At 37.1% G+C, this 16,075-nt stretch overlaps 1 protein-coding gene and 1 pseudogene across 7 annotated transcripts in view; one reads left to right on the top strand and one right to left on the bottom strand.

Annotated features, from left to right (window-relative positions):
* LOC149800067 (beta-arrestin-2-like) overlaps positions 1-16,075 on the top strand; it is a 247,941-nt gene that overhangs the window by 94,173 nt on the left and 137,693 nt on the right. The window lies entirely within an intron of this gene.
* On the bottom strand, positions 8,011-15,475 carry LOC149800068 (zinc finger protein 862-like; annotated as a pseudogene). Its single transcript, XR_016420905.1, has 5 exons — positions 13,902-15,475; positions 12,959-13,275; positions 12,662-12,786; positions 12,454-12,524; positions 8,011-12,048 (listed from the first exon to the last, which is right to left on the bottom strand). The product of XR_016420905.1 is annotated as a zinc finger protein 862-like (transcript).

Genomic DNA, 16,075 nt, shown 5'->3' with positions numbered 1-16,075 from the left:
TTTAGATCTGAGACCAAAAAGTCTAAAATCCGGACACAAAATCGGATACTAACCACGGGCAAAATTTGGTTAAAAATTAATCGGGTCCACAAAAGGAGGTTTTTCCCTCTGTATTTTGTAGTGTAACTAGAAATTCCAGATTATTTGGCATCATTATAGAGCTACATCTGTCTACCTTTCTATAATACCACCTACTTTTAAATTAGTGTATCATACATGACATTGACGCTACAGAGCTCAACAGTAGGCTACTACCTCCTGCCATGTAAACTTGTCACCAGGGGTTAATGTGTTAATGCAGTGGCTGTTAATGTAGGGTTTAACGCCATTTTTCAGCACACGATAGACTATACATGACGGCCAGTATTAATGGTGGAGGAAGAACCTGGGAAAACCCTAGAAAGGACCACCGACCCTCGGGAAGCTACTGGCAAGCTTTCTCACATATCTCCATTGGCTGAATCTGAGACTTGAACCTACGCAGACAGAGGTGAGACGGCAGTGATCCATAACGGAGAGCGCTTTAGACCACTTGGCCACTCAGGGCCCTGTTAATGCAGTGGCAGAATGGAGTATACTCTACTCATCATACCATATGCACTAGCTTACAAGTTGAGTCATGCTACAGACAACAAAGACTGTCATTTGCCATAGCATAATGCACCAGCAGATCAGGGTCTATGTTATCAGTAGTACTGATTAATCTTTTACAAACTGCACGGACTCAGATTTGCCAGCACATTATGCAATGTCAGATCTGGGACAGTTTGCAGATTGTATGACTTGTTAGCGAGTGTATATGTATGGCATGTATGATTTCATGACTCTTTTTATCCCTGAATAAAGCAAGCCTACCCTAAACCTGATAAAAGATGTCTTCCAATTAGTCACTAAAATAAGAAAAAAAAATACCATTGATGATGATTGGATTGGACGTGCAAGTCTTGTGTGCGATGATTAGTCTATTAACCCACCTTTGAAATTTCTGTAAAATATGGGAGTTGGGCTGGTCACTGAAAAAGACTTTCTTCTAGTAATGAATACCGTATATACTTGCTTATAAGTCCAACTGCAAATTGCACAACCAGATATGCTGTCGCATAATGTACATGTAGTTAGGAGTAATCACTAGAACAAGCAAGATAAACCACTGCACCACTAGTGTTGTTGTTGTTGTTATTATTATTGTTGTTGTTGTTGTGTGTGTGTGTGTGTGTGTGTGTGTGTTTTAGAATTTTAATAGTGTAGCAGTTTATAGTGACGTCTAGCACAGGGGCATGTAGCATAATGTCCTGTCCAGTTACATTATCCTGACACCAGGCTGATCAGTCCTTATACTGACCTCTTAACTCATTAACCCCTAGTACCCCCAAGCATCAGGAGGTACATGTAGTACCCTACTTCCGAACTCTGTAGCGTCAAGGTCATTTAAGATACACTAAAGTGGGTAGTATTACAAAAAGGTAGACAGATGTAGCTCTACAATTGTACAAAATAATTTGGACTTTTATGTTGCACTACAAAATACAGAGGGAAATACGTATTTTGATACCCAATTGTTTCACACTCAAAATTTGCTTGTGGTTGGAATCCAATTTTATGTCTGGATTTTATACATTTTGGCCTCAGATCTATGGTAAACAAGTCTGAACTGTACACAGACTGGAGAACCTTTGCAAAAAGTGGGATAAGATTTTATACATTTTTTCAAACAGAGGCTAAAATTAACTTATAATAATCATTCCTGAAATATATCCATACACATTTTCTTTCCCCAATCAATATGAAAGTGTTTTCCTATGAATTTGTCATTATAAAACTAAAACTGAGATGAAAATATTATTTGACATATGATTTAAAACATTTTATTCTTAAAATATATTCTGTTTTATTTTTAAATCTTTTCCTACAAATACTTGGATCTTTGATCCAATGACATGTTGACGTGAAACTTAAAGTGTAGGATTATGTTATGGCCATAAATCAAATTTCATGATTTTAATCCTTGCTAAATATGGTAAACTTTGAATGCAGCATTGCTAAAAAAACAAAAAATGAAATGTATTTAATTAGAAGGGAAAAAATACTATTCATGATGCTGAAATCATTTGTATCCTGCATGTCGAGGGAAAAATATTTACTTCAGTTACTGATTAAATAATGAAATAAAAAAAATGGTGGCTGGTGTTTCAAAATGATGCTTGGAAAGATAAATAAATTATATGGACCAACTATTTCTCGAATGAAAATGCTATGGGAGAATTGTGAGTAGAACATAACTGCCTAATTTCTTGCATAATTCTGACACATCGGGTGACATGTTTTTATCATTATCTAGAAATTTCATTGACTCCAGTTCTAATTAGAAAACTTTATTTTCCAAGCCTTATTCCATGTTTTTGTACCATACAACATCAGTGACCCAGCCTGATGGAGTTTTCTAAAAAGTTGGGGATGGGCCTAATTTGGGGTGAGACCTGCTGTATTAGTTAGGTTGCTAAAAAATGTATTGGACCTATTTTCAGTATTCATTACGTTGCAGGCAGTGAAAGGAAAATGATCTTGATTCCATTAAGCGAGTTCTTTAACCTTTTAGATGGAGTAACTTTATTATAAAAGTATCCAGAGAGCATTAGCACTTTTTATTTAATTAAGGATTTTTTCTGGTTCACAATCCATTGTCAGGAAATTAGGTGTATCTAATCCTCTACTGTGATTACACAAGTCTGCCTTTGGATCTTGGAATTTCATTCCACGGGAGATTTATTTTAAATAATACCCGTGTTTTAACTATGTCCTCAGTTCATGTACATTTCATATTGATTTGAATTTATAAGCATTAGAATGTAAATTTAAAAACAAAATTGCATAGCTCATCTCACCATAAGGCCAATGATGCTTATGGTATATGGCCCTACATCCATTGTCTGTCATCCATCTGTCCATCAACAATTGCTTGTTACCATTCTACAGTCCATATCTCAGATCTAATTTAAATCAGATTTGGGATATGGATTTTTATCATATAAAAATCTCAGACAAGTTCAGTAAAGAGTAAGAACCATACATATTAACAAGGTGATCATGCATCTGATTGGCTCACCATGTTACCACTCTGGAGGCCCTAATTTCTTATCATTAAAATCTTGGATCATTTAAAGAATGACTGAGATCCATGCATACTATTGAAGTGATCTGAATGACTGAGATCCATGCATACTATTGAAGTGATCTGAATGACTGAGATCCATGCATACTATTGAAGTGATCTGAATGTCTGAGATCCATGCATACTATTGAAGTGATCTGAATGACTGAGATCCATGCATACTATTGAAGTGATCTGAATGACTGAGATCCATGCATACTATTGAAGTGATCTGAATGACTGAGATCCATGCATACTATTGAAGTGATCTGAATGACTGAGATCCATGCATACTATTTAAGTGATCTGGCACCTGAGTGGTTGAGAATATTTCCCTCCTGAAAACATTTCTGATCTGATTTTGAAAAAACTTGCAGAATGGGTTTATATCGTTAAGACATTACATGTATTCCACACACATTATTGGTATAATCTTGCATCGATTGTATGAGCCGGTTATTCGCTGGAGGCCATATTTCTGATCCAATTATGATCAAACTTGGAATCAGTAAGATCTCTCATGAGTTTAGTAATGAGCGATATCCATGTGTGTAAATGAGGGTGACTGACAGAGCTTCTTATTGCTTTGGAAGCCATATTGGTGATCAGACTTTGGTTACACTTGACATATAAGCTTGCATGATCAAGATCTTGGTAAATAATGAGCATGATGTGAGAAAGCTGCCAGTGGCTTCCTATGGGTTCTTGGTTCTTACTGGCATAGTGGCCACCATGTATAGCTATCTTGTGCTGAGAAATGGTGTTAAACATAAGACAACATCGCAATGTATAGTTTATCTTGTGCTGAGAAATGGTGTGTGTGTGTATGATTTGGATTTTTAATGTAGCTTTAACAATTTTTCGGTCATATCGCTACGATGTCTGCAGTGTGGCAGTTTATAGTGATGCCTAGCACTGAACATCATGTTGCAGACATGTACCATGATGTCCCACCCAGTCACATTTTCCTGACACCATGCCAACCAGTCCTAACACTAACCTCTTAATGCTGAGTGCCAAGCGAGGCAACTGCTGGTACCATTATTGTAAGTCTTTGTTATGACTCGACTGGGGATTGAACCCATGACCTGCCGCATTGGAGGCGGATGCTGTAACCACTATTCTGAGAAATTGCACTATATGCAAAACAACATCACAATGTATGGCTCATTTTGTGCTGAGAAATGGCATGAAACGCAAAACAATATTACAATGTATGGCTTATCCTGTAATGAGAAATGGCATAAAATGCAAAACAACAATAACAACATGTGCTAAAATTGATAAACGGGATGTTTAATGCCCTTTTTTCAATGAATGTGATCATGTATCCCTCACCAGAAATTGACAGATACAAAGTGCTTCATGATACAGTGCTGCTCTACACCAGATCATTTTGAGAAGTGAGTATCCCATTTACATTTAACACATTAACCCCTAGCGACAAGTTAATGTGGCAGGAGGTATTAGCCTACTGCCGAACTCTGTAGCGTCATGGTCATGTATGATATGCTAAAGTGGGTGGTATTATAGAAAGGTAGACAGATGTAGCTATACAATGATACCAAATAATCTGGAATATCTAGTTGCACTACAAAATACAGAGGGAAAAACCTCTTTTTTTGGACCAGATTTTTTTCTAGCCTAAATTTGCCCTTTGTTGGAATCTGATTTTGTGTCTGGATGTTAGACTTTTTGGTCTCAGATCTAAGGCAAACCGGTATGAACTGTAAACAGACAGATGATCCTTTGCAAAAGGTAGGATAAGATGGCATTTGGAAAAAAGAATGGTCTGATACAAAAATAATGGCTCCATTTAGCACCAAAAAATATTAAAAAATCCAACTTTTACCCTTCTGCTCATGCACAAGCCAAATAGCCAATGAAAAACTAGACAGTATGTTATTGAAAAATCACCAGGGATTTGATGTTTTCGGATCTGTTCAGAAATAGCTTTCAAAATGTGTTTCCTACTCAAATTTCAGGCGAAAATGACAAAAACCTCAAGGGGTTAATGTGTTAATAAATTCCTGACGGCTGTTAAATTTTGAGATTAATTTGATGATGATCTGATTTCAACCAAACATCACATTAATAAACAATGTCTGTTAACTATTTATGTAATGATTTATTTTTGAATGAACATTTTTATGCTGTTCGAACTATACAAAAACGGTGGGGGGGGGGGGAATTGCAGTTTTTGTTTTTTTTACAACACATTGACTGTGCATCTTTGCATATTCACCCTTTAATCTGAAGTAGGGTTGATCTTGTTTTAAGAGATTCCACCTGTCTGTAAAATGTTTCTCAAAGTTGGGGCAAAGGGATGGGTAGGTGGATAGTCTTTCGAACATGAGCATATCAGTTGAGAAATACCAGGAGACAGATGAAAAGCATTAGTGGAATTAATTGGTTGTTCATGGCAAAATATCTGCCAGAAGATTAGCTCAGGGCATTGATTGCCTTGTTGAAATGGCAGTAATAGCACAGAACTGCATCAATCTCACCAGATAAACCAAGTGAGTGATTGGCAACTTGGAAGCAATTTCAAGCCATTATTATCCCCCATCGATGTAAGGGGAAAAAGTCTATTGCATTCTGATAGGTATTGGTGAATCCTTGCATGTAGCAAACGTGTAATTTCTAAAGTATCATGAATGGACATTTTCACTGCATCTGGATGTAGTGCCATATATACTCAGCAGACTTGAGTCTATGAAGTTTATCAGGAGTAATCAATAAAATAAACAACAGACTCTGATCATCTTGTACATTATGCATTGACAGATCAGAGCCTGTATTTTTTACAGTTGGACCAGAATTAATAAATGAGGATGTACAGTAATTGGACATTCAGGCAAACATATTGCCTGAATATTATGAAGCAGAAAGTTGGAACAGTAGCCTGTTTGGTCTGGCAAAATGGGTAAAAGAAAAAAACTTGTAGCTTTGATTGATTCATTAATCCAGTGTTTCTTTCTTTATAAGATTGGGGGCATCAAAATAAATTTGTCAAACAGTTTGTGCTTGTTATCAAATTCAAATTGTTTGATTTAAAATGCCATTTTCTGTAGCATCATCCAAAAGTACCTGTAAATATAGATTATATAGATATATATGAAATGTGTTATCCATGGTAAATATTTGTACAAATTATGAAAAGTAGGGATATTGGTGGTGGTGTGTCTGCCATCAAGAATGGGATATTTTGTTGATATGATATCTACACTGGTCATTAGTCCCAACCTTGGATTGGATATGATATCTATATTGGTCATTAGTCCCAACCTTGGATTGGATATGATATCTATATTGGTCATTAGTCCCAGCCTTGGATTGGATATGATATCTACACTGGTCACTAGTCCCAACCTTGGATAGATACAGTATTTATATTTGGTCTCTAGTCCCATCCAGTTTAACAAATTGTTCTGAAAGTTTGAGGAACAAGTAAATTTACCATACTGACAACATATTTTTGGTACTACCCCCCCCCCCCAGTCATAGTGTCTGTAACTGCTTTTAGGAAAGCATCAAGTATACCAACTGCATTTCAACCAGTCTTTCTTTCTGGGTCCTCAGGGCAACAGTTTAGAGTGGGTTTCATAGCAACTGATCGGTGGGGAGGGAAAAGGGGCCAACTTTGTTTACGTACTTTATTTGCATGTTTTTGGTAATTATTTGATGCTTAGCTCAATTTTTTTGTACCCAGTATACATAATGTCATACTTGTAATCATGAAAATTCCTGAGGTAATGTATCATGATGGTACTACACTTGCATCCCAAATTTGTGGCATGATCAAGGGGGTCCTTCAGTAAAAGAAAGGAAAGATTAGTTTTTAGCTAATTGTGTTACCCTCTTTAAATAAGGTCATTATTATTATTATTATTTATTATTATAGGGGAAATTTGTTTGACATTCAGTTGATCCTTACTTTACCATAATGCTTAGGGAGTGGCAGAGTGGTCTAAAGCGCTCACCATCTGCGTGGATTCGAGTCTCGGGCTCTGCCAATGAGGGTACATGAGAAAGCTTGCCAGTAGCTTCTTGTAGATTGAACCGAAACCAAAATTGCTAGCTTATTTTTAAGGTTGTACCAAGCTTAGATTTGAAACTGCTGCAAGCTTGCCCAATTGCAAGCTTCCCTATTACTAGCTTGAGCATGCTAGTAATAGGGAAGCTTGTAATTGGTAAGGTTGCAATTGGCAAGCTTGTGTGAGCTTGTCATGTAAGCTTAGTGCAAGCTCAGATTTGAAACCGCAGAAGCTTACCAGTTACAAGCTTCTGCAAGCTTAAGCTTACCAATTACAAGCTTGTGCAAGCTTACCAATTACAAGCTTGTGCAAGCTTACTAATTACAAGCTTACCAATTACAAGCTTGTGCAAGCTTACCAATTACAAGCTTGTGCAAGCTTACTAATTACAAGCTTACCAATTAAGAGCTTGTTCAAGCTTACCAATTACAAGCTTGTGCAAGCTTGCTAATTACAAGCTTACCAATTACAAGCTTGTGCAAGCTTACCAATTACAAGCTTACTAATTACAAGCTTACCAATTACAAGCTTGCAAACAAAGCTGACATAGCTACCATGCATCAGAAGAACTGATAACGCATCAATTAAATTATTCTATACATGGTTACAAACCACCATTTTTCTAGCTCTGTATGTGTGAAAAGTATGTAATGTCAAATATTAACATGAAAATGTTAATATGTGGTGAGCATTAATTAGCATGAGATCTTACTGTCACAATGAAAGAAAGTAATGAAGTCATCAAATCATTTAATAATATTTAATCAGATAAAAAATAAGAGCATATTAATGGGATCTATGTGAGGAAACTCTTTATGCTTTTGTTCTGTATGGTTTTGGAAATGTTCTACTAATTTACTTCCATGTAGAAAAACCATTTGGGGGAGGATGTACATTCTGACAGGGTCAAATGGTTAGGTTCCCTCTCACATCTTTCAAAATGATAAACTATTAGGTGAAAACAAGAATGTTTGCCATTTGAATTACTCTGAACCACCTTTTGTAAACAAAATCCTCAGAATAAAATTCTGCATCCTCCTCTGCTTCTGGTTTGATTCAGGTATCATCCACTGAAATGGATTACAGCAACATGCACTATGTAACTAGGAAAAAAAAGAGTGTTTACCTCTTTGGCAAAAGCATTTCATTTTTAGTTAACATTCCAAAATCACTTATCAAGTACAAGAAATATCAGTTAGTGTTATTCAAGATCACCCTACAACAACAACAAAAACAACAACCACAATGCTCTTACATATTGTTTGAGGAACAGTGAAGAGAATAGATCCATATCAGATGTCACATTTTTAAAATATTTTTGTATGGCACAGTAATACAAGCAGGTTATTTGATGTGGAGGCAATCAGAATAAAGTACCTTGACCAAAGCACTTGACTACAGAAGCCATCCATGTTGATCCAGTGTTAGGATTTGAACTCACATCATTTTGGTTGCAAGTCTGGCAAGCTGACCACTGAGCCATCATTGTCTCTGCCTCCATTAGTTGCAGGATGTGCATTAGACTTGTGTATTCCCATCCCTGCAGTGAGTCTTCTGTCATATAATGTACCTAGCAGTTTAGGGACATGATGCTATTGAGTCCATCCTGTTGACCTTTATCTTCTAGTTCATTTTGCAATGGCAGTAGTTGCGGGTGTTATTTTCATCTGGGTGGTTGGGCAGGAATCTGTTTTGGTTTTCAAATGATAATGAGAATTCTGGTGAACAGACTTTGGGATATGATTGAGGGTGGGTCTGTAGAGGTGGACAACAGTTTTCAGAAATTTACATGGACCCTATGTGTGGCTAAGGGAATGGGGGCTTTTAAAAAAATCTCAAATACTGTAATTTCTTAAAATTGATGGTCTAGAATTTTATCATTGAGGCAATCACACCCACAGGTTTTTCCCTAGAGATGCATAATGTCACCCATCTGTCAATGCTTGGGAATTGTGGAGAACCCCACCCTATAAACACATATTGGCAAAGTACATGAGGAGATGAAATCAGACAGGTATCAGTACAGACACTCAGTTGTTCTCCTGGGGAAACGAACTTGCCAGTGTGTCATATCTTGGGCCTTGAAACTGTCAAGATCTCCACCCTGCAATCATATACAAGGACATGAGAAGATAAAACCAGAAATACAGACTCTTCGGGTGGGGGCATTTGCCCCCGAGTTATAACTTGAAAACTGTTAAGATTCCCAACCGTATAATAATGAATATATTAAATGTGCATGAAGAGATGAAATGCACACAAGCCCTGGGTCATAGTACAAGCTTATAACTAAGAAACGGTCAGGGTCCATACCATAAAGCCATATACACTAACTGGACATGAGGAGACATAAATATTCACAGTGCCACAACATTGGCCCTTGGATCAGGCCATGGCCCTTGTAGTATAGCTTGGTATTAAAAGTGTGTCAGTATTTAATAATGTGCTTTGGACCTAATTTATGGAAATCGTATTGAATAAGGATGCATTTCAGTTTTGAAAAGAAAGGAAGTTGAATGGATGTTTATGTATCACACACACTGAAATGCCAGGATAGCCTGTTCTGTTTGTATAGCAGACCACTGAGCATAGTGAAGTAAAGGGGTTACATCTAATGTTTGTCTGAGAAATACAATTGATCAAATTCTGATCAGGAAGCATCACTTAGCTTGGTAGGTCTTTTGAAGTAAAGGAGTTCCATTTAATGTTCTATCGGAGAAATACAATTTATAAAATTCTGATCAGGCAGCATTACTTGACTTGATGTGCCTTGTATCATAGTGCAGACTGATCTTGATTCCATTAGAGTTTGGTCCCATAACAACTCCAGCATAATGATTCCATTAGAGTTTGTTCCATAACAAATCCAGCATAATGATTCCATTAAAGTTTGGTCCCATAACAACTCCAGCATAATGCCTTCATTAGAGTTTGGTCCATAACAACTCCAGCATAATGATTCCATTAGAGTTTGGTCCATAACAACTCCAGCATAATGCTTCCATTAGAGTTTGGTCCATAACAACTCCAGCATAATGATTCCATTAAAGTTTGGTCCCATAACAACTCCAGCATAATGCTTCCATTAGAGTTTGTTCCATAACAACCCCAGCATAACAATTCCATTAGAGTTTGGTCCATAATAACCCCAACATAATGATTCCATTAGAATTTGGTCCATGAACTCCAGCATAATGATTCCATTTGAGTTTGGTCCCATAATAACCCCAGCATAATGATTCCATTATGAGTTGGTCCATAACAGCTTCGGCATAATTATTCCATTAAAGTTTGGTCCCATAACAACTCCAGCATAATGCTTCCATTAGAGTTTGTTCCATAACACCCCCAGCATAACAATTCCATTAGAGTTTGGTCCATAATAACCCCAACATAATGATTCCATTAGAATTTGGTCCCATAATAACCTCAGCATAATGATTCCATTAGAGTTTGGTCCCATAACAACTCCAGCATAACAATTTTATTAGAGTTTGGTCCCATAATAACACCAGCATGATTCCATTAGAGTTTGGTAACATAACAACACCAGCATAATGATTCCATTAGAGTTTGGTCCCATAATAACCCCAGCATAGTGATTCCATTAGAGTTTGGTCCCATAATAACCCCAGCATAATGATTCCATTTGAGTTTGGTCCCATAATAACCCCAGCATAATGATTCCATTTGAGTTTGGTCCCATAATAACCCCAGCATAATGATTCCATTATTGTTTGGTCCATAATAACCCCAGCATAATGATTCCATTAGAGTTTGGTCCATAGCAACTCCAGCATAACGATTCCATTAGAGTTTGATCCATAACAACTCCAGCATAATGATTTCATTAGAGTTTGGTCCCATAATAACCCCAGTACAATGATTCCATTAGAGTTTGGTACCATAATAACCCCAGCATAATGATTCCATTTGAGTTTGGTCCCATAATAACCCCAGCATAATGATTCCATTAGAGTTTCGGCCATAACAACTCCAGCATAATGATTACTGTGAAGGATAATAAGGTTGTATAGAAATCATAATGTTACTCCAGATTTTCAGTTAGATTAAATACACGTAATGTACCTTTACTCCGGTGCCAGCCAGTGTACATGTACTTACAGCCGTTACTGTTAATGAATTACTTGTAAAGAAGTTTTAAATACAAGCCTGAATCCATTTTACAAACCAAACATCTGATGAAATGTAATAAAAAAAAATCATTTCATGTGTATATATTTTTCAGGGCTGAGCAATTTTTTTTAACCACTAGTCCAGGACAAGTGGTTTCAGAAAATTCACTAGTCCCACCTTTCTCTTCACTAGCCCCACCTTACTTTTGACTGGTCCCAAAATGGGAATCACTTGCCGAGATTTGATGAGATGTATGTACTTAATCCATAGAAAAAGCCAAACGAAATAATATACAACATAATTATTTCTTAAAAGAATTTAATTTTTCATGCATTTGGCTTCTTCAGGTTCATGTATATATGTTTTAGCTGATGGATTTGAAAATATGTCCATGTATATGTCTGCCACATTCACCAATACTAAGCCAGCAGTTGATAGCTGTGTCAGGGTTAAAGTCCTCAAGCTCTGGTCCATTTGCAGAAATGTTCATTAGCATTTGTAAACTCTTTTGGTTTAAGGAATTCCTTAAAGAAGTCTTGATTAAGTTCACTGAACTAAATCCTCGTTCACACTCAGCAGTGGATGGGCTTATTACAAACATGATTTCTAATAGTCTGCACAATTGACTGAGGCTTGGTGGAGTATTTACTAAAAGTGTTCCAAGAATTTCAACAGGTGGATCCGGTGACTGCTTGTATGCCCTCTCTTTGCTTTGAACTCCAGATACTGCTCATGAATGGCATGATGGTCTTCCTGTTTGAAAATCACTTCAAGATGATTAAGAAGAACCTGCAAGTCTTCCCTCCCATATTTCATCAGATCTGCCATCTCGTGAGGAAAGTGCCTTTAGTCAAATACTCTAAAGCAGAGGTGGGCAAACTTTTCAGTGCAAGTGCCGCATACACAAATTTACACCTTATCACGGGCCACATAGTTCATTAAGTAAAATAATTAATATTTGAGAGAGCAAAAACAAAAGGTTTTTTTAAATAACATCTAATTAATTTTCAGTTGTTAATATGTTGTTAATATTTGAAAACTTAAACTTCGAAAGAAGCACATTTATTTGATAAATAGTAACATAAACAGAGTCAGTGCAAATGATGACTTGTTCCTAGGCCGCATGAAAACCCTCGCGTCGTAGTTTGCATACCCCAGCGAGTCTAAAGCATCTCAAAGGTTCTTCGTTGAAGTTTCCAAAACTGAAGAAAATAAACATGAAATAAAAGAAATTTTCATTAAAGCAGTAACTCGTGTTTAATTACTAGGAATAAAGTTCAGGAATGATCAATATATTTGCCTTTTTTAAAGAAAGTTTTGATTCTTTCCTTATACTCACTGCTTGTCAATGTAGCTTATCATGTCATCAATGATGTCAGTCACACATGCTGGATTGGGCATTTCCCCTTTCAAATGCATGGTCTTGTTTGTCTTACTGGTGGATTCAAAACTTGAGATGAATTCCTACAAAATGATAGAACTTAATAATATGTTATTATATGTTACAGAAAATAAAACATAAAAAGCATTCAAAATATTTGAAAACTGTAAGTGAATAAGTTTTAATTGGTTCAGTAAACTAAACTTCTTATGAAGACAATGGAAAATACAAGTAGTAAGCTAACATGTTCAATGCCTTCATCATTGGTCCAGGTTCATGCTTTAGAGCTTCCAGTCTAAGAATGTGAGCCTCTGCTTCATAGTAGACCTCTGTCACCAGCAGGTTGTCCTTCTGAAACAGCATGGACAAGGATGTTGTAATCTCTAAGATGTCATACATAGCATGCAGCATCAACACAAACTTCACCGAAGAAATCTCCCGTATGTAGCCCTTTGCTCTGGTAGATTCGTCAGAGGACCCTTTTGAAGCAACATGTTCCAGATGACTTCAAATACGGTTAGGCTGGTCATAAGAGCATTTAATGCTTTTGTCTTGCTCACTAACCATCTCACCTATGATTTGAAAGCAAAGAAAGATCTAATAAAAACAACAAATCAGAAAAAAAATTACAATGTTATTTTTGTCCTTTGTCAATTAACCCATCCTTAATCTTTTATTTCTCCTCCTCCTCCTCATAAGCATCCATTTTCTAAGATTGTAATAAAGTACAGTACAAGTTATTCCACATCAAATATTTAATTATTAAGAATTATTAGATCACAGATAAATCAATAAGAATTAAATAATACTCACATTAAATTTCAAGCTCATTCAAGACAAAGTATATCATATAATAACACAAACTAATCCATACGGGGCCCCGAGTGGCCGAGTGGTCTAAAGCGCTCTCCATTACGGATCACTGCCATCTCACCTCTGTCTATGTGGGTTCGAGTCTCAGATTCAGCTAATGTGGGTATGTGAGAAAGCTTGCCAGTAGCTTCTCGTGGGTCGGTGGTTCTTTCCGGGGTTTTCCCGGGTTCTTCCTCCGCCATTAATACTGGCCGCCATGTATAGCCTATCGTGTGCTGAAAAATGGCATTAAACCCTACAACAACAACAACAACAACTAATCCATAATTTTCAAACAAAATGTAAAATTTAATTGTATATAAAATATGTGCATAAAGGTACAAACCTGCTTTATACCACTCAAGTGAGTCAAGGGCATGTCAAGTATATCTGAAACTGCCTTCACTTCTCGTCGTCTCTTGGGGCTGTAGTGATAAAACAGGAAAATCCCCTTTACAGTCTCCTCAAACTTTTTCAGATATGAACTAGCTTTGATGGCATTCAGAGCTGCAAGTTTTAGCTTGTGAGCAATACAATGCATAGGAAAATCCATGGAGCACAGTCTAATAAATATTTCATAGTTCCACTTTTTAATCCCTGAATCACATTGGCACCATCAAAATTGGCACATACAATGGTTGGTTTCCAGCTAGTAACATCACTAAGATTGGCCAAAGTAAGACCCACTTTCTCCAAACCCATTTCAATGCCTTCCTTTATTCCCAAGGCATCAGCTGATTTCAACTCCTCAGTGCTGACAAATGAGGTTTTCAGTTTTCCATTGTCCAGGTATCTTACATACACAATTTCTTGCTCCGATATGGTAGCATCAGTACTTCCATCAGCAAGAACGGAAAGGAATTTAATGGAATTCAGTCTTTCCCTAACTTCTTCTCTCAAGACTTGACATATCGATAGAACAAAGTCTCTTGCCCTGAATCTGTTCTTATAATTCATGCCAGGTTCAACACCGTTCTTCTCCTGGAGTGCACACATGATTTCCATATCAGAAAATGGTTTTCCATAACGGGCTAGAATGTAGGCTGTGTTAAAGAGAGCTCTCATTTTTCCATTTCAGTCTCATTTAGTTTTGAAAGGGCCTTTCCTAGTGGAGTGTCGGCAACTCTGACTTTACTGATTTTCTGCACATGCTGGCTAGTGTCATGCATATATTGTGCTACACAGGCCTTGTGGGGTCCAGACATGTCATGAGACTTGATTGGTTCAATCCTGAAATTGTCACTTCCACTGAAAAATATTCTGGGTTAATTTCCTACCTGCGCCAGTTTTGGATATTGTTTGCAGTAACTGCAGGGGCCCCGAGTGGCCGAGTGGTCTAAAGCGCTCTTCGTTACGGATCACTGCCATCTCACCTCTGTCTGTGGCGGTTCGAGTCTAAGATTCAGCCAATGTGGGCATGTGAGAAAGCTTGCCAGTAGCTTCTCGTGGGTCGGTGGTTCTTTCCGGGGTTTTCCGGGTTCTTCCTCCACCATTAATACTGGCCGCCATGTATAGCCTATCGTGCTGAAAAATGGCGTTAAACCCCACAACAACAACACAACAACAACAGCAGTAACTGCAAAACATCTTTCCTTCCGAGTCAATATATTCAAACCAGGGATAACAATCAACCCAATGCGGCTGAAAATTTCTCCGTCTCTTAGTAGTGTCATATTTGACATTTTTTGCCATCACGGATTGTTGCTTATGTCTCTTTGGAGAAATAGCTACCACACACTCAGTATCCGTCTTACGTTTTATCCCTCCATTTTAAAATTTACCTTCTCCGAATCACCATTATTACCTTCTTTGTGAAAATAATTTAGCAAACTCATTTTATCCACAGAGTAACTATCAGCTTGCTTGACAACTTAACTTCTAAAGTGATCATAACATCAATTTTCTCTTTTAAATATAAACTGAAACAGCTCATTAATTAGCATAATTGTTCACTTCAAACACAATATCACACGTGGAAGTTAATCATCTGTATAATCAATTATAAATTAAAGAATCATTACTGTCATTCAATCAGTTCATAAAGGAAACCAACACTGATGTCGGTAAAGTACCTTTCATTAATTTAATTACTCTGACTCACTGGATTAAAATCATAGTGAGCCGCTTGTTATGATCTAGACTGAGTAAACTCATTGCAACAAAACCCGCTTACAACACTGCTAATTGATCATACTGACATGTTTTGATTTGCCGATAATTTGGTCGCTTAGCCCAGTATGCAGTCAAGCGGTAACAGGATGTAAATGTATATACAAAGAGGGGTAGAATCAAGTATTCAGTACACACGGATGGCATGATTGGCCAGATAAAGGTAGATATAGTGATTAAAGCTCAAAAATAAGGACTAGTCCAACTTTTTTTAAAAGCGCTTGTCCCGGACTAGCGACTTGGAAAATTTTATTTGCCTGACTTCAGAAATGACTAGTCCGGGATGCCAGGCTATGGGATTTGCTCAGCCCTGTTTTTAGTGTAATTATCTTACATTTACAATTACAATTC

The sequence above is a fragment of the Sinohyriopsis cumingii genome, chromosome 5, assembly GCF_028554795.1.
Source record: "Sinohyriopsis cumingii isolate HCF-2022 chromosome 5, ASM2855479v2, whole genome shotgun sequence".
Lineage (NCBI taxonomy): Eukaryota > Metazoa > Mollusca > Bivalvia > Unionida > Unionidae > Sinohyriopsis > Sinohyriopsis cumingii.
This window is presented reverse-complemented; position numbering and strand designations above follow the sequence as displayed.